This window comes from Crassostrea angulata, chromosome 2 (genome assembly GCF_025612915.1).
Source record: "Crassostrea angulata isolate pt1a10 chromosome 2, ASM2561291v2, whole genome shotgun sequence".
NCBI classification, from domain to species: domain Eukaryota; kingdom Metazoa; phylum Mollusca; class Bivalvia; order Ostreida; family Ostreidae; genus Magallana; species Magallana angulata.
The window spans coordinates 41,713,388-41,734,314 of record NC_069112.1 but is presented as its reverse complement, the minus strand read 5'-3'; the positions used below and the strand labels follow the sequence as shown (position 1 = coordinate 41,734,314).

Here is a 20,927-nt window from a genome sequence, read left to right as displayed (position 1 = left end):
AGTGCCAACGAAAGATATTAATATACGTTGTAGAACTTGGTTATCAATCGTTGTAAAATAAATTAAGTTCAGGTTCAGGTATGACACAAAAAAGTTAGGAAATATCATTAAAGGACTATGTGCGGTATGGTCAAATATCTGCCCCCGATTTCAACCAATTTTTAAATAGCATCGTATAAAAATAAAATATTCATAAATCATTGTATAGAGGATGCCTATAATTTTAAAATTGATTTTAGTCATCATTGCTCATTCGCTGTGTATCTACGACGTCACCTAAATGGCCCAATTCCCTCAAATTTGCAAACAAATGAAAATATTCTTATTTTCGCTCTATATTTTGCATTCGGAAGTATAGAGCGCAGGTCTGCTCAAGTGCGAGTTTAACATACGTTTTTATTCAGATAGTTATACACATTATACTCAAAAATGGTACTTGAGCAAGCCTGCGCTCGATGTTTCCCAATCGAAAAACCATCGGAAAACACCCACGCGGGGGTGTTAAGGAAGCATATGGAAAATCGCTAGTCAAAAATTCCGCCAAAAGTATTCCCTGTGACGTCACAATGAACAGTCATTGTAGTCTGTTCATTTTGTGAAAATGGGATATTCATTGAAATATGCATTTAGACGTCTTATTAGCTATGTAAAACATGCAGTGTTTTGCTTTCTAGTATGACGAATTAATTTATAAAAGTTTACAACGCTAGAAATTGGCCATCATCTCTATAAGTCGTATTTTCCTAAATCCCAGTATGATTCTCGCGCATGCCCACTTCACAATCAGCGTGTTTCGAAAGCTTGAACGGTGGAAAAATGGCAGGCAGGTGCGTTGAAATTATCTGGAAACAAAGAACGAAATACAGCCTCCAACACCTCTGTGCAACTTAGTGATGGTATGTAATCTTCTCTTATACGATACTTTTGTGACACCAATAAGTATTACCTCTCGGATGAATTGTAAATGCCAAGAATAAGTGATATGCGTAGAAGCACGTGTCCAGTGAATTGTTTTCCGTTTTGATTTCGTCTTTATGTGACTATATCTTATTCAGCACTTAAATGTATGCTATCAATTGAGTAATTTAATATTGTGTGATCATATTCGTGTGCAATATTATACTTGAATACATGTGTCAAACTGCCGTCCGCTTATATTTACGTATTTACGTAACTTTTGAATTACATGTACTGGTGTACAGCCATTATGGATGAAGGGGTTGGCTGTCACACTCTGTTAAAACCTGCATGGTGTTTTATATCTAATAGCCGAACTGTGTTTTTTATAAGATTGAAAACAACATTTTTATATGAAAATAATATTATCATAATTTAATATATCTGAAATGTTTATGCATTGAAATATTGTGACACATCGAAAAACATTGTAACATCACAGGCATTCACAGCCATAACTTCAAACATGCGTAATGTCACAAGTAATGCAAATCTCACAAATTGGTATATATTGGGGTTCGACATACACCTTACTCCATCAGTCATAGACAAATAAATTTTAAAAGCCTGAATAACAAAATTTATGCTTTTTTAGTCAGTCCCAACAGTAATATAAACATTCTGCTTAAAAATTGGAATTAATTATTCATTTCATTTGCGATTGTTGTCATTTTACTTGAAAACCCCTGACATTTTTTTTAGCATAACAAATAGTTATAGATAAATTTTATAAGTAAAATTGATAAAACTTAAACATGCTGATAATTTTCTTGCATATCAAATATACAAAATGTAATTCTACATGAACATGATGAATAGAAATAACAAATTAAGAAATACATCATTTCATGAATAATTTGTCTCCCGGCATATCAAATTGATTGCCTAGCTGTAGTAGACACCCCAGTGGTCTAAAAGAAGTGGTCTAAAAGAAGTTCGGCATTTTCAATTAGTTGACTATTATTGCTGCTGGGATTTTCTTTCAATTCTCGGTGTCGTTTCATAATCCTTGTTTGTATTTTGGCTAGAGCAATTTCATAGCAATTGTAAAAGGATTTGTCATTGTTTTTTAAACGTTTATATTTTTGATAATCTTTAACTTCTTTCGTTGGTCCCAGCAAAATTTCAACAAGGTCTTCTGTCTTGTACTTTGATGCTAAAGTAGAAAGCAAAATGATATTAAATAAAAAGCTTGTATTTATAACTAAGAATTTAAAATGATGCAAGTGATAAGATTTACAAACCATGGGAATGATGGGATTCTTGAGAAGTGTTGAATAATTTTTTTCTGCATTTCTTTGCGGGTAGGTATTCTGATAACATAGAAAATGGTCATAATAATTAATAATAATGTTTCTTATGAAGCTTGTTAGACAAGTTATGATTGGCCAAAAAATATTGTTCCATTTATCTCCATCAATTTGATTATTTGTTGATTTTAATTTAAGGCTTACCATAATCCGTTGATTTGGTGCCATGATTTCTTTTTCTACCTGAGGAATCTATGCAAAAGAAAAAAACCCCACTCATATTATTAAGCAATGCATGTTAAGGGTCCTCCACACACCTGGGAAAGTTCAGCGTACAAACCTGAAGATCTTAAATTACTTAAATATGTGAATTTCTAGCCTACATGAAATTGTCCATGGAACATGGAAATGTATTAAACAAATAACTCAAATGTTACATTAATTTTTTTTTCACAACTGTGATGATTTTTAAAATTGCAATTTACCTTTCAGGGTGGTGAAATTCCCAAATCCAACTGAACTTTGTGGTCTTTCTTTTTGAGATGGATTGTCTCCTGTCAAAAGAATTGATAAGGTGTTAGGTATGAAGCATTGTTTGCCTGTCTGGCAATCTCTAACTGGTTTACCGATTTTCAGTATATCAGTAATTGTTAGTTGCATAATGTAAAAATAATGTATATTTTAACACAATCCAAAACAAATTTTATATTTTGTCTTTTATGAAAAATTTTCTCTTTACTTTAGCAACACAGTGCAACGCAGAAGGCCCTGTTGAAATTCAAAGTTAAATTGGAGACTGTTAAGGTACTTCATTACACCGAGGCTTATACTTTGTAAGACACTACGTCACAAGATTGCGATTTGAATGTTGTGTTAAACTGTTTATATCAGTCGATTCAGATGTATATCGTAATAGCTTTGTGGTTAAAGTATCAGGCTTGTAAACCGCAGGTCATGAGTTCGAATCCGCCTGGGGCTTTTGTTCATGTTTACTGAATGAAATTTTTTTTAAAAATATCTTTTTTTATTTAAAAGTGCACATTTTTAAGCCTATTTGACACATATACTTCTTATCCATCATGCTATCTATCATAATCGAGTAATTTTCTGCTGATTTGAGAGAATATTTCAAGGTGTAGTGAGGCACCTTAAGACCCCATGGCTAAGCTCTTTGAGGAAAATTAGTCAATAGATGTTAATTATAAGGACAGCTAAAACAACATTTTTTATGCATTTTGATTTTAATATTTTTCCTGCATTTAAGTTAAACTCTACAAATAATATCATTATTAATTTCTCGCATCCAGGAAATTCTGCGCTGTTTTATGTTCTATTTCCTCTCTATTTTCTGTATTTTAAAACAGTTTTTATTTATAAATCAGAAACAGGAAGAAAAAGTATAATTGTTCGCACAAATTGATATATGTACTGCCAAAAACTTTTGGCTATAAAAAATAATAATTTTATTAATAATCGCTATCCTGCTCGTACCTTTTTTCACTGGGTGTTGACAAACCAGAAGTTAATTATATTGGTGTGGCCTAACAAGTCAAAAATTTGTGTATTTTTGATACGAATAACTGTTTAAATTAAAATAAATTGTGATTAAATGATTAGCAGTTCTGCAATTGATTACCATTCCATATATTTATTATACCTTTTGTAGATTCCCTCTCAGTAGCATGTCTGTGGTGATCATCTCCTGTAAGAGTAGATCTATCAAAACTTGCTCCATCTGCGCTTTTGGCATTATCTAGCAATAATTGTGAGTAATAAGTTCTTTGTTAAATATTTCACTTTTTTGTTTTGTTCAATTGTATAGTATATTTAATGCATGCTCTCACTGTAGTAGAGAATGAAAAGTTTTATCCCACAAAATCAAGAAAAGCGGGCTGGCCCCTTTTATTTAGAGACAAAGAAACTCATTAAGACTATCACAAATAATTTCAAAACGATCATAAATATTTTGTTATGCATTATAGAATCAAAGTTGTTGATCGCTACACTATCTGTTTGAAGAAGTCATCGTCAGGCCCATGTTTGACGTAATTAGGGATTTTTATTTATTATCTTAAAATTTCGGGGAGGGGGGTGTTTATTTTGATATTGTATCGATATTTCATGGTGTCATTTAAATTAATGAAAAAGAAATTGGACGGAAGACCTACTCGTAACAAGGTCGTATCTAGTTTTTTTATACCATTTATAGATTTCATGCTGTGGGTAAAGGAAAATCTTTCTTTGTCTGACAATTCTTCATGAGTAGCAACCATGCATACATCTGCAGACATGCAAGCATTTTGGTTATGAATATCCTTAAGGCTATCCGGCTCATCTGAAATAGTAATTAAATGAAGAATTTAACATTTAAATTATAATATACCTTTTTAAAAGTTTTTCTAACAGTTATTAACTTGCTATTTTTAAAAGGGAATTAGAGTATTAGACAGATTTATTTGAATATCAATTAGTTTTATATAATTTTAGTGATGTAATTTGAGCAGTGAAAATCTTAATGTCAGAATAGTTTTACTTTTTAATCATCATATTTCATTGTATAAGTACCATTTGAAGGTTCCATGTTTGAAAGATGTCTGTCCTGGTCTACTACCAACAATGGCGGGGTTGAAACGGTTTCATTTTGAGGTGGAGAATCACGAACAGCTCCATTTTGAGCAGGGGATCCTAGAACAATGTTTCAATAATGATTACAAGGTATAATTGATATTGATTCTTTTGATATTTTAAAATCATTGGTTATCTCTATTCCATTGACTAAGTATTCTACTGACTAAATTAAATGAAAAAAACGAATACTTGTTAAAACTGTTAAATGTAATTTTTGTAACTTTAATTTTTTTATACCATCTATAGATTTCATGCTATGAGAAGAGGAAGAGCTTTCTTTGTCAGATGATTCTACAGCCATGCAGGCATTGTGGTTTTGAACATCCATAGGAATAGCATGCTCATCTGAAATAGTAAATAAATGAAGTTTTAAACATTTATATTATAATATACATTCTTAAAAGTTTTTCTAATAGTTATTAACCTGCTATTTTAAAAAGTGAATTAGAAAGATTTATTTGAATATCAATCAGTTTTATATGAATTTAGTGATGTAATTTGAGCAGTGAAAATCTTAATGTCAGAATAGTTTTACTTTTTAATCATCATATTTCATTGTATAAGTACCATTTGAAGGTTCCATGTTTGAAAGATGTCTGTCCTGGTCTACTACCAACAATGGCGGGGTTGAAACGGTTCCATTTTGAGGTGGAGAATCACGAACAGCTCCATTTTGAGCAGGGGATCCTAGAACAATGTTTCAATAATGATTACAAGGTATAATTGATATTGATTCTTTTGATATTTGAAATAATAATAATCGAGTAATTTTCTGCTGATTTGAGAGAATATTTCAAGGTGTAGTGAGGCACCTTAAGACCCCATGGCTAAGCTCTTTGAGGAAAATTAGTCAATAGATGTTGATTATAAGGACAGCTAAAACAACATTTTTTATGCATTTTGATTTTAATATTTTCCCTGCATTTAAGTTAAACTCTACAAATAATATCATTATTAATTTCTCGCATCCAGGAAATTCTGCGCTGTTTTATGTTCTATTTCCTCTCTATTTTCTGTATTTTAAAATAGTTTTTATTTATGAATCAGAAACAAGAAGAAAAAGTATAATTGTTCGCACAAATTGATATATGTACTGCCAAAAACTTTTGGCTATAAAAAATAATAATTTTATTAATAATCGCTATCCTGCTCGTACCTTTTTTCACTGGGTGTTGACAAACCAGAAGTTAATTATATTGGTGCGGCCTAACAAGTCAAAAATTTGTGTATTTTTGATACGAATAACTGTTTAAATTAAAATAAATTGTGATTAAATGATTAGCAGTTCTGCAATTGATTACCATTCCATATATTTATTATACCTTTTGTAGATTCCCTCTCAGTAGCATGTCTGTGGTGATCATCTCCTGTAAGAGTAGATCTATCAAAACTTGCTCCATCTGCGCTTTTGGCATTATCTAGCAATAATTGTGAGTAATAAGTTCTTTGTTAAATATTTCACTTTTTTTGTTTTGTTCAATTGTATAGTATATTTAATGCATGCTCTCACTGTAGTAGAGAATGAAAAGTTTTATCCCACAAAATCAAGAAAAGCGGGCTGGCCCCTTTTATTTAGAGACCAAGAAACTCATTAAGACTATCACAAATAATTTCAAAACGATCATAAATATTTTGTTATGCATTATAGAATCAAAGTTGTTGATCGCTACACTATCTGTTTGAAGAAGTCATCGTCAGGCCCATGTTTGACGTAATTAGGGATTTTTATTTATTATCTTAAAATTTCGGGGAGGGGGGGGGGGTTTATTTTGATAATGTATCGATATTTCATGGTGTCATTTAAATTAATGAAAAAAAAAAAATTGGACGGAAGACCTACTCGTAACAAGGTCGTATCTAGTTTTTTTTATACCATTTATAGATTTCATGCTGTGGGTAAAGGAAAATCTTTCTTTGTCTGACAATTCTTCATGAGTAGCAACCATGCATACATCTGCAGACATGCAAGCATTTTGGTTATGAATATCCTTAAGGCTATCCTGCTCATCTGAAATAGTAATTAAATGAAGAATTTAACATTTAAATTATAATATACCTTTTTAAAAGTTTTTCTAACAGTTATTAACTTGCTATTTTTAAAAGGGAATTAGAGTATTAGACAGATTTATTTGAATATCAATTAGTTTTATATAATTTTAGTGATGTAATTCGAGCAGTGAAAATCTTAATGTCAGAAAAGTTTAACTTTTTAATCATCATATTTCATTGTATAAGTACCATTTGAAGGTTCCATGTTTGAAAGATGTCTGTCCTGGTCTACTACCAACAATGGCGGGGTTGAAACGGTTCCATTTTGAGGTGGAGAATCACGAACAGCTCCATTTTGAGCAGGGGATCCTAGAACAATGTTTCAATAATGATTACAAGGTATAATTGATATTGATTCTTTTGATATTTGAAAATCATTGGTTATCTCTATTCCATTGACTAAGTATTCTACTGACTAAATTAAATGAAAAAAACGAATACTTGTTAAAACTGTTAAATGTAATTTTTGTAACTTTAATTTTTTTATACCATTTATAGATTTCATGCTATGAGAAGAGGAAGAGCTTTCTTTGTCAGATGATTCTACAGCCATGCAGGCATTGTGGTTTTGAACATCCATAGGAATAGCATGCTCATCTGAAATAGTAAATAAATGAAGTTTTAAACATTTATATTATAATATACATTCTTAAAAGTTTTTCTAATAGTTATTAACCTGCTATTTTAAAAAGTGAATTAGAAAGATTTATTTGAATATCAATCAGTTTTATATGAATTTAGTGATGTAATTTGAGCAGTGAAAATCTTAATGTCAGAATAGTTTTACTTTTTAATCATCATATTTCATTGTATAAGTACCATTTGAAGGTTCCATGTTTGAAAGATGTCTGTCCTGGTCTACTACCAACAATGGCGGGGTTGAAACGGTTCCATTTTGAGGTGGAGAATCACGAACAGCTCCATTTTGAGCAGGGGATCCTAGAACAATGTTTCAATAATGATTACAAGGTATAATTGATATTGATTCTTTTGATATTTGAAAATCATTGGTTATCTCTATTCCATTGAATAAATGAAAAAGTGAACACTTGTTGAAACTGTTAAGCTTAAATGAAGCTCTTAAGGAATAAATGAATAGGCTACAGAACTTAAATGCCAAGGATATTATCTTGTATTAGGGGACAATTTTTCACTTTTACTAAATCTTATTGCAGTTTAAAAAGGGTAAATTATTCAACACTGTTTAAATTTGTATAAATTCTTTAGCTATTGAATTTATTTCTTTTGGAACAAAGTTGTTTATTGATGTTAATATTACCTGTTGGGGGATAGCAAAATTCCATTCGGCCATCTTTTTTGAAGACTTTCAACCGTTTTAATGGCAATTGAATGTGACCAGACCGGAACTTTTCAACAACTGCTCTCCAAACATCTTGCACTCTGTGATGTTCCTCTTTCAAAGTTGTTGAGCGATGATGGCTGATGGGTTTCTGCCTCCCTGAAATTTCTGAAGGGGTGTCATGAAACTCTAAACCATTCTTCGTCTCTGTCCACCATTGCTTGTCAACTAGAAAATCAGAAATTCTCTCTAGATGGCTTTGGACAAGTGAGGGTTTAGTTTTTAGCCAGTCATTTGGTATTATTGTATTCTTTGATGGTGGTAATAACTTTGCCTGATGACTGATGACTGATTCTTGTATGGAAAATGCATCTTCTCTATGTTCATCATTCTGTTGGGCATTAAACCTCATAACAGCATTGTCGATCACATATTCTGCTTGTCTGTTGTTAGTGTTCTCAGATATCCGCCGCAGATCTCCAAATCCTCTTTCTTCTTGTTCAGGAATGACTGAACGCAGGCAAAACACTCGATACACTTCTGGTGCATGTGTGGTGAGACTGTGAAAGTGGGCACCATAGAACTTCCTTGATGTCATTTTCTTTGGTGTACCAATAACTATCTTGCATAGAACAGCGAAGATGAACGTTTGGTTATAAAGGCGAAGAATGCTTTGTTTGGTTCGTGCATGGTAGGGACTGTAGCAAATTTTGATGATTTCAACTAGAGAGGCAACTAAATTGAAAATGTTTTCCTCAACTTTGTTTTCCATGAGTTTGCTTGCTGTAAATTTGGATAATTTTATAGCATAAAGTCTCGCATCTGATCCTTTAATTTGATTTTTTTCTGAAATTGTGTTGATATAAAAATTTTCAAATTCTTTTTGCACATCTTTGCTTTCAATATGATACGGTAGTTCAGTTATGATGTTTTGAACGATGTTGGTTATGTCATGAAGAGGCTCACAGCCAAGAACTTCGTAGTCAGGGATCCCCAAAGTGCTTGCTGACTTGCTTAAGTCATCTGTCATTAGAGCTGGGGGTCTCTGAATACCATGCAATATGTTGTTTAGTTGCTCTTGAAGTTCTGGTTTCTTCAGCAGGTAGGTGTCAACATTTCTTGCCTCTAATTCGTCAATGAGTTCGTCTTTGGTCAGGCTGGCAAATGGATTAATAACGCCATTTTCAAATTTTCTCCACATTATGCCTCCAGACATCAAAAGCCTACGATCCTCAAGGGATATTGGCTCTCTTCTTAGGCAGCATTCAAGGTTATTGTGGTCTTTGGCATAAATTCCACAAATACAGGTGTAGTTGCCACCACGCTGCTGACCAGCCTCAAATTGTCTAGCAGGGCCATCTCCACTAAATACACGAATCTTGTTTCTCAACAAGATTCCCTGACTGGTTGCTGTTGTTTTGCAATTGGTGAGATCCTTAAGACGTGTATTTATGTAAGAGAGCTGGTCAGCATCTGTACTTGGTGATTGCCCAAGGATGTACAAGCAGGGTCTTTCCACCATACTTTGAATACTGCCTGTCTTTCTTCCTGGGTGGAGATTGGCATATTCATCATCAGTGAGGAATACTGCAGGGTCATATAAGAAAGACACCATGAAACTTACATATGACCTGTTCAGTAGATCCGAGTGGTCATGCCAGATTTTCACATGTCGTGTTCTTTGCACTTCTTTTAATTTTTCTTTGATGTTTCCATTTCTTTCATATGATGTTTCACCTAATTGTTGAAGGAGGGTCTCTGCTTGATGTTCTGGCAAATTTTCATAATAGGTGTCTGGATGTTGTCTAAGAACCTGCAGATTTTCTTGACGTTTTGTCTCGTGATCAAATATTATCTCTAGTGGTATTTTTCTCCCATAGATTGTTGTTCTCTTTTCTTCAAGTGACCCTTCTTTGTTGATGGTGTGTGTTTTGGAAATTTTGGGTGTTACTTTTTCTCCTATGTATATTTCTCCACTTTCCAATTTCTGTTTCATGTCTTTCCTTAGCTTTTCACTAGTTCGTGGTGTAGGCACCGATACTCTTGTTGTAATTTTCTTCTTGATTCTTCTTATTCTCAAAGCTTTTGTGTTTGTTGCATGCACCTGCAAGTTTGTGTTAAACTTGCTTATTTTAATGCCGTTTTCTTTTGCAAACTGTGCAATTACTTGACCTCCATTCAATGGGAATTTGCCATTGATAGTAAGGTTGAACTTCCTTGCCTTTTCCGTCCAGTTTACAATGCTTCCTTCTGGGATCTTTCTGATGTCATCTAAAAGCTCTTTTCTGTCGAAGTTGTAACTTTCAAAGCGACCGTGATGCGGCTTTACCTTGATTTTTCCCATGTTCTCTTTTTGGGTTCTGTTCTCCTGAATAGTTTTGGAGTCCTTGATTGACATGTGTGTTACCTTTAATCTTTCTCTGTCATGTTTTTTAAAAGATTGCCCACCTGCAAAAAAGTGTTGTAGGTCATGATCTTTCATAGTACTTGTTATTTGTTTTTTAGTTTCTTTGGTTACCGAATGCTTAGTTTTCTGTTTTTGCGCAGGGGATTGTTCTTCTTCTAAGAAATACTTTTTCTTAACAATTTCTTTTAAAGACAAACCAAACTCGTCTGAGAAATTTGAATCTATGGTGCTGATGATTTTTGATGTTGCTTGCTCTGATGAGTTTGTTGTACTTGTTGCCATTCTTGCCATTTCTTGTGCTGACTCTATGAGATCTTTATTCGCATCAAATGAAGAACTGTGCATGATTGACGCGTTCAAACATGTGGATTGGCAGGGAGTACAGTTTTGCAGCTGATGTTTGCGTTTTTCTGAATGTGGCAAAAAAAACCACTTCTTCAAGGAGAAGAAATCTAGAAATTTCCTTCTTTCCTCACTTTTGTTTGTGTTCTTCCAATATTTTCCATTAAATTCTAGATATAAAGAGAGAGACTTCCTGTCCAAAGAATGTGCTGCTATTTTTGGATTGAAATACAGATTCTATTTTGTTTTTTGAATAAATGACTATGAAGTATTTTTTATTAATTATCTCCCTTGAATTTTTCTTTAATCAAGATAAATTTGATATTGCATTTGTTTGTGATTTTCGGGGGGGGGGGGGGGGGGTGGGTGGGTGGGGGGGATTGGAGGAGGTAACACTAATGTTCAAGATAAGCAAAATATTGACATAAATGTTTTTTTTTAATTTATAAATTAATAAATATGTGTGTTTGTTCTGAATTTTTTTTTAGCATATATATATAGCGGGGAGGGGGATTTCAGTGCAGAGATGTTCGAAATATATTAATTAATTTTTGTGGAAATCCAGATTAAGAATCCTGAGTCATGTTTATAAATTTATTTGGATCATATGGAGATGATTGCTACTTCTGTACTTGAGATTTATCTACCATATGCACAGAATTAAATAAACTGTGCCTCTTTTGTCAGCGTATCTGTGAGACCACGTGAAGAATTGAATCTTAATTACTTGTATTGACACAAATATTAAATAAAATTGCATTAATGCACAAGGACCTGAAAGAAGTGTGCATGATAATTTGAGAAATACTTCCAATAATTATTGAAATATATCAACATGCATGCTAAAATGCGTTATAAAATGATAATTATTCCATTACATTTTGTCAGCTTAATTTTGTATTGTAACTTACATCATTAATTAGAGATTCTTCATTTTGACCTTGAATGTAGATGCTCCATGTCTGTTTAGCGTCTACAGGAGTGAACGATAGTAATTATCATGAAGTATAAATCGTGTTTTATGTGGGATTGTGTTCTGCAACATACTTCTATCGTGAGAACGGTGATAAGACGAGACAAAAACGTATTTCATGGCAAAAATATTTTAATTTGCAAAGTTATGATAAATTTTAAATTCATTGAATAATGAATACACTGGAAAAAACTCTGGCCAGAGCTGTACATTCTGCTTTCTTCGTGTTTGTCGGCCAACAGCGCTCCAACAGTTGTGGTGCATGTTTATAAGGAGGATTTACCAGCATATATATGTCTTGCTTCATCTATAATATAAAAGAATAGGTATATGAAAATTGGTAAGGCATTGTGATAGCAGAGTGATCTCCCCTTGTTGTCATCCAGGTCATCACTGTGTTTTAATTTGGGATTTTAACGGTTCGCGTTTTCTCCAATATGACGACCCATCAAAAAGTGCTCTAGAACAACACTAAGCTGGACTTTTTAGAGTATACATTTCATATGTATATAAAGAATAAATGCCAAGTAAGTAGAAAAGTGCTGCTAGAGTCCCAGGTTAACGAAGGGTAAAAAATTATTTACTGTTTTAGTGGTGAAACTTGCAAACTTCGAGAAGGTTTGAGTAAAAAAATCTTATTATTTTAAATATATGTTAATGGGGTGGACTCTAGCAGCAATTTTCAGTGTCCACAAAGTTATATAGATCGGATATTTGTTTCAAAATAAATTTTAATCCTTGGCTTAGTGTTGTTCTAGTGCGTTTTTCATTAAGGAAAAATCACGATCTATATTTAGATGCCACGTGACCTTGGTTGCACTTGGAGTGTCGGGAATCGGCAAGTCTAGTGTAAAGACCCCTCGTATAAAAGGTGTATAGGGTTTAATTCCGTTTCTATCGTGAATTAATTATTTTTCGGTATTAAACTGAAAGTATGCTGTTTTTAGGCATATTTCAGCCATATGCTTCCTTAACACCCCCGCGCATGAATTGCTACAAAACATCATTTTATCAAAATAATGCAATCTTCATGACGTCATTTCTACATTATGACGTCACTGTGGTGATAACCTTTTACACCTTTACTTCCAGTATGATTTTAACTATATTTCACCTTATGTTTAAAGCTCTCTCTAAAAATTTGATTTTGGGGGCAAAAAATGCATAAAACCGCACTTAGTCCTTTGAATAATTGATTTCTGTGTTATAAACTGTTGTGCAAGGTTTCTTAGATAAGAATGTGAAGTCTTCAATTAGTATGTTGTAATCAATAAATTAAGCATCAACATCTACTTCCTTCAAGTATTTTTAAAAAGGCAACTAAGTTTGGATTTCTTGAATTCTAAATGTTTATGCTCTGTGTTATCACAAATACTATTAACATGGTTACACTAAAAGATTGCGTTTATTTCTGCTAATATATTCACAGACATTTTAGGTTTTACATCTTAGCTAGATAAATAACATTGGAATGAAATGATAAATAACCACAAAAGGGCTGTATTATATGTAACGCTTACCTAAATACATAGAGTATTGTTTACAAATTAAGAACAAACTTTAACAAAGACACAAGTTAATGGGTGATAACGCTACCGTTAATATGTACATATAATAGAAAAAGATAACAAGTTGAACCTGCAATCAGAAAGCAGGAAGTGAGTACTGCTAAAAACAGGTATTTAGAATACATAAAGGAAATTTAACGATAAAAATGAACAAAACATATTTATCTCTCTCTCTCTCTCTCTCTCTCTCTCTCTCTCTCTCTCTCTCTCTCTGTCTCTCCACGTTATCCAGAACCTTTGTCTATTTTTTCCATAATATGATTTATAACACAAGATGAAAAGAAATTGATACACTCTATAAAATAAAAGGGCATTGTAAATAAATTGATCATCCTTTCAGATATTACAAAAAGACACTTAAATCAACCCATTTCCGTTTGTTCTAGATGTTGGTTTACATTGTTATGAAAATAAATATGTACCTTTCTTTTCACTTTTTTTACTTCCTTGTGTTAGTGTGCTCCTCGTACAAATCAATTTAAATCCTCATTTAAGTCGATGTTAAATATAAATATTTTTAGTGGTAAAACAGTACTGTTACAAAATGGTACATGTTTTTATTTTCATTAATGTCTGTTTATCTTTTTTTAATAAATTTCCCTGTATTAGCTTGTTCCTTGTACAGCTTCATATTTTTTTTTTGATTTAACAACTAAAATAAAAAGGTGTTTCAAATTAGTTGTCTACATTATATTCTTCGGGTTATTACTTGTTCTTTAATAAGGCTATCCATTTTTTATTCTAAAAAAATATAATCAGTTTAACTAACGTTATTAATACAAAAACAAATTCTGACCTAATCTTAAGATATTTTCTAATAATATGAAATGAGCGTAAAAAGAAACGATTTTATGGGAAGGCAAGATAAATCTCTGAACATAAATACGTTAAGTTTTAGAATGTAATTCAACTAGGTTTAACATATAAAATTATTTCGACGAACGGTTTAACAAAATAATTGTTTTACCGGATAATTATCTTTGTCAGAAGGTGGAATTCTTGCGACCGCAATATTACAATACAATATTACAGTTCCGTATGATTTTTTGCATTCAAGCAAAACAGCAATATCTCTCAATTTACAAATTTCTAATTTCAATATTGTGACACAAAACAGTAATGTACCTGAATCTGACAATATCTGTTAAATGTTAAACAGTGTTATAATTTAAATTTACTGATTTGTTTAAATAGTAAATGCACATCTGAATCTCTTCTTACGTGTAAAAAAAAACCCATTTAATACACTAAAATGTGATTCTTTTGGATGATTCCATTAAGTTTTAAATTCTCATTCTAACCGTTTAAAGTTATTTGATTTCAATATCAGCGTTAGCACACAAGAACACAAATTCATGTGCGATAATTTTTCTTTCAGGAAAAAAGGAGTGTGTTGTTATTATTATCTTATCTAAACCAGTATGAGGTAAGAAGAAGGAATTGTTTAAAAAAAAAAAATACAAACCTTAATGCCCCCCCCCTCCTATTGTACACTCATACACAGACAAAGACCAAAGAGCACACTGCTTGACATACATACATGTTGAACATTTAACAATGAAAAATAATGCAATAGAAGTAAACAAAAAGCATTAAACAAAACAGTGTCAAAAACTGAGTGTGTGTATACATCTTCTACATAAAGATTTTCGATGATGTACAATTGATGAGCAAAATAAAAGTCAGATATTTAAAAAAAAAAAAGGAGTTACTAGTATTCAGACAAAGAATGTACCCTATATGGAATGTTTTGCACAGAAATGATTCAAATCAACTTATGTTTTTTCCCTTGAATTCTACTTATAAATAACAAAAAAAGGAGCAGGTACTATGCACATCTCTGATAAATATTTAATTTCTTCTATAAGATAAGAGCTTCCTAATTTGAAATTTTGGGAGGAGGTATCAAGGTGAGTGTGTATCATTTATGCAATATTTGCAAAAATTAAACAAAAATACCATGATGTCTCCACATTAAGTAAATTCAAATCGTATAAGTTGCTATAACTTATACCAACCGTTTCTGATGCAAGATCTTGATCTAGATAAAGCGTTAACATGAATAAAATGAATACTTTCAGTTTCTTTCTGAAGTCTTCCTTCAAAATGGGCACTCTACGGTGCACTTGCGTAAATGATAGTAGGACGGAAGTGTACAGACGCATTATAGTTCCTCGATTGTATAATCCAATGAACTTTCTAAATTCTTAAAAAAATATATTTAAAAATTGTAGCATAGCCTACATATTGAATAAATCTTATGTACAAAACAAAATCATATGTCGCAATTACACTATCCTACCGAGTCTTGTCATTTAGTACCATAACCTCTGGCCCAGGGGCCATGACATCCATTATTTGGGAAGAGTAAACCCCCATCGTCATAACTTTGTACTTGATTTATCGGAATAATACACTGGATTAGAGAAGATTTTCAAAGAATTACTGCGTTCATTTAGAGCCCCACTCAAACACTAGAACCCCTCACCAGGGAGCTATAGAATTTGCAGTTTTGGACGAGGCACTCTTTCTTATCAAAACCATGTACTTATATATCATTTGGTCAATACTCAGGAGCAGAGGAGATGATTTCCAAATACAATAGTGTATTTTCACTTTATATTAATTGGAGTTCAACCCTGACACAAGAACCCCTGACCTAAAAAATCACAATTTTGGATGAGGCAATCTTTCTCATCACTATTTTGTATTTAGATCTTGAGCTAAATACCAAAGATCAGAGGAAAAGATTTCATGATAGTTTCACTATATAATTATTAGATCCCGTAATATCGCCGGAACCCAAGAAGACATGAATTTCACAAGTTGGTAGGAAGTTCAATGTTTTTTACGAGCATGCCAGCAGGTTGACAGCTTGATGTCCAGGATAAAAGACGTTTTTAATATTGCATTAATGTTGGTGGTTATAGCCTCACTCCTCGGGCCCCAAAAGGGGGGAGGTAGGGGCCATGCATTTCAAAACGTTGTTCTATTTCCTTCACCCACAGATAATATATGCTAAATATGGTTGAAATTGGTTCCGCAGTTTCAGAGCGGAAGCTGAAATGTTCAAAAGTTTACGAAAGACGAAGAACGATCAACGACGGACAAAAATATAGCAGAAGAAAATGTACAACACAATTAATTATAAGCTTTCTGCAAAATTTGATTTAAGGCAATCTTCATATATTGATATATCTTATTAGTTAATGATAGGTTGAAACATGATCTTATTTTGCTATAAATAAATATCTAATAACGCCTTGTAGTTAATTCAGAAACCAGAACAACAGGGCGAAAGTTAACTGAAATGTATATCATTTTATTGCTGCACTTTTGTTGTCAACATTAATTACATTATGCTGGATAGCCATATATTGTGCATTGGATTATTTGGATCTCTTTCCGATAAAATACCGAATATAAATTCTTCTCAATACGTTTAACAAAAAATAAATATGCATAGGGATTTTTTGTCATTCTCTTTTTCTTCACTTTATCACAATGTATCATGAATGGAACGTCTGGACAGCCTGTCTCTCCTATATTGCTGATTTTGAATTGCTAATTCGACGTTACCATCCCATCGTTATGACATGACATCACAGACGGTGTTACTCCGCCCTCTGACGTCTGCATCGACGCGATACGATCGGTCTTTTGTACAGACCATCGGACTTTGAAGCATATCTAGAAAACTAGAGGATTTTCAGCATAAGCGCAAATATTAACAATCAGCACATTAACATGATACAATGCCTGATATTTTTAAAAATCATTTTTGCAATTTCAGGTTTGGTTTTGTTCTTTTTTAAGTTAATTTTTAATTACTTTCAAGATAATTACTTTTAAGTTAAAATTCAAAAATAGCTTTTGGAAAACATTTCACGTTGTTTAAAAAGATTGTGCAGGATTTTAGTTTATTTACAAAACGTATGAGTAAAATTAATAGCTTTCATCTGCATCCGTCAGTCAATCTGTCTGCCTGTCTGTCTGTCCTCAGTTTTCCACACTTATTTTCTGTTTGCGTTTGAGGAATAGTACGAAACTTGCTGAACAGTTCAAAATGTTAAACTCCAGATCATGTTTACACTTCTGTAGGGTCTGGTTGACATTTTTTAAAGAAATTTTTTTTTTTATATTCCAATTTTTGTAAATGTTTGGGTTTGTAATAGGGTACGGCGTGTATTGAATAAACGAGACCAGTATGTAGTAAGTAAGAATATCGTGCGTGCATTGTACCATTCCCTTTATTATTTCTAACATAAACGTTCCGTAAAATAGTGTCAAGCAGTGTGTTGTAAATTTAATTGGCGGGTTTTTTTTTTTTTGGGGGGGGGAGGGGTATTATTTTAATCAGGTTGGTTATCGGGTTGGTCTGTTTAACTATTTGGTTTGAATTGGGGTACAGAAGATGGTAAGGAGTAAATGATATTGTGCATAACAGTGCACTTTCAACAGCGAATACTTAATGAACTTGGCAAAATTACAGGAGATAAAATAAAGAATATTGTTTAACTCATTTTGTATTTAATTTATATATCAACTATATAGTTTGAATTTCCTCTGATTTTATCTCTGATGAAAGCATAACATCATGTTTAAAATAGTTTGACATAATTGTTTGCTTCGAAGCTTTCATAGAATAATACAAACCGATAGGGGACGTGTATTGCTTATGCAATACTCTCAGAATTCTTCTTCATAATGCTTTTAGTTGGTCTTTTATATAGCAATTTTTGAACTTGATTTTGCTTTCATATGTTATAGAGTATTAGTTACATTTAGGAGAACACCATTCATTGGGTGTGAGAAGTACCATTCATAAGTAAAATTACTTTGAATTTGCAGAAAGTGAAAGAAAAATTGACTCTCTTTATTAATTCATCGGGAAAATAATTACGATACCTATATTTACACAATGTAAAATGATACCATTTTAGACTGTTTAATACCGTTCTTGGGGACTGTATATTTCATGAGTCAAAAATGTACAAACCCCCAAAACAGTTTACTTATTTACTTATGTTTCATAGAAAGTGACAGTGCAAAACATGATTATTTAGTGTGTTTGCCTACAATGTATGCCCCGATACACCACATTAAACAAAGTTATCATAAAAAGAATTATATCTTAAATTTCATAATTTTGTAGGCACCTTTTATTTACTAGATCTTGACCTTGATGGTCGTGATCTAGACAAAAACAGATATTAAAAGAGTATTCATCTTATAAAGTTATGAAGCAGCTCGGAATGTTTAATTTCAAACAAGTGATTGACATTAGAGGCGGAGATAACCATTGTTTTGTTTACAAAGGAAGTGGCTGTCGTCATGTGCTCTGTATATTACTTACAAAAGCATAATATACGTATCTACTTTTGTATTAATTAGAAATTAACCCTTCACATGAATAATACCGTTGATGCAATAAGCAGAGACATTTATTTTAAAAAACCTGAAGCATAATATCAGAGTGCTTTTTCTTTCACACTGAATCCACAATAAAACTATAATTTGTCAAAATCATGGCGAATAAATTGTCATTGATGCAATTGCATATGCAATATTTCCTTTTTTTAGGGTTTATTAATGTATCTTGGTTATGTTTAATATCTAAAAACGATACTATGGGACAACAATGTGTTAATCAAAAGCAAGGCATATGTTCTTGTATTGGTGTGAACTACTTTTGCTGTCCTGTGTACATTCAACTAGCCACAAAAGTATGTGATGGACAATGGACACAATCAATACTGACATTCTTCAATCGGCTCTCGAACCTGAACTATCACAAAGTCATTAAAATGTGGATTGCCGCCTTCAGAACTTTGCAATTAACCCGTTTCTTAATTTCCACAACTTATTGTTTATTACAATTTCAACTCAATATGTCAAAGCTAACATTTTTTCCACACAACCTATTGTTATGAATACTTCAAAGCTGAACAATTGGTAACTAGTAACATATTTTGTTCACAACTATACGTCTATATGGATAAACTATGTAAGCATAAAACGGACAAGTTGAAAATAATCTAATCTGGTTTGAACAAAGTATAGAGCATGTCAAAAATAGGTTGTAATTAGTAGAATCAATAGCAGTTAAGGTGCACTGTCTAGTATCTTGTTTACTCAACATACTTATTATCCTAAAGATTGACTGCATTATTTACACCATTTACGTAATCATTTGTAAATATGATGACAAAAATAGGCTGTAATTATTAGAAGAGCAATTAAGGTGCACTGTCTAGTATCATGTTTGCTCTACATGTTTCTTATCCTGAAGATTTACTGCATTATTTACACCGTTTACGTAATCATTTGTAAATATTAATGTACACATTTTTAAACTTAGAAATCACAAGGTAACTCTGTTTTTGTGGGATTTCGTTGTTTTTGTTGTTTTATTTATTTATTTTATTTAGAGTGCTAAATTAATTTTCCCAAAAGAGATAATCAGTTTATTTATGTGCATATCACTAATTTCATAAAATGCAGTTGCTACGCTTTATAAATTACCACCCTAAAAGGTCAGTGAACAAAATGTCGAATCTAATTAGCAAAATTGGAAAGGTTAAACTTTGAACATGTACGGGTACGAGTGGAGCTACAAATATGTTTATTCGTTTTAAAATTTGGGTTATGTTTAGTAAACTATAAGTGTACGTGTACATGAACATAAGAAAGAAAAACACTCAGCATGTTCACTTTACTCTCGTTGTTTTTAAATCAGTTTTATGACTTTTATATTAGTAAAAGTAATGTTGTCCTCAAATTATCGTCTCTTTTACATAAAAAAAATGTCTGATATACACTAAGTCTATATTTTTTATCAAAAAAAAATATTACCTGTTTTCAATTAATTGTACTTTTGATTCAAAACATTTTTACAACTCGTAGAATTACGCGGGATGCAGAAATTATGACTTGATACACATAAATGTAGAGGATTCCCTCATACAAGTTGAAATGGTTAGCCTCTCTTTTAACTAATCGTTAACTCCTACATCCCGCAATACATACCGTATCATCTGTAATACCATGGTTATCTTTCAAGTATAACGTGCATTTCAAATAGATGTAAGATTTCACTTATCCGGGATGACTTGTTCTTATCTAACAATGTATGTATACATGAATACATTGAATTTGATTAAACAGCAGGTAAACTGTCTGTATATGTCACCTCCTCAACTCGTTTAATATGATTAAGAAAACCTTGATGGACGTGGACACTTTTGAGGAATTTTTTCAATAAACATTCACTAGCTTTAGCACTAGGTAATTGATCTACAATTATAGAAGCGTTATATTGAACAGTTGTAAGTTCTTCGTTCCGTTTTTTGCACCCTTGTGTAAACAAAATCTATAACACAAAATAAAAATTGCATACTAACATACAACTGTCATTTTTGTTATTGTATACGTGTTAGACCACATACCATGT

The 20,927-nt window shown here is 32.2% G+C and overlaps 1 long non-coding RNA gene across 1 annotated transcript; it reads left to right on the top strand.

The window, feature by feature from the left end:
- Positions 1–512: 512 nt before the first annotated feature.
- Positions 513–7,923, top strand: LOC128172506 (uncharacterized). The gene is made up of 11 exons (XR_008242272.1): positions 513–896; positions 2,700–2,788; positions 2,952–3,011; positions 3,874–3,972; positions 4,782–4,922; positions 5,082–5,188; positions 5,412–5,552; positions 6,718–6,851; positions 7,083–7,223; positions 7,383–7,489; positions 7,713–7,923. It is a non-coding gene; the product is annotated as an uncharacterized LOC128172506 (long non-coding RNA).
- Positions 7,924–20,927: the final 13,004 nt, after the last annotated feature.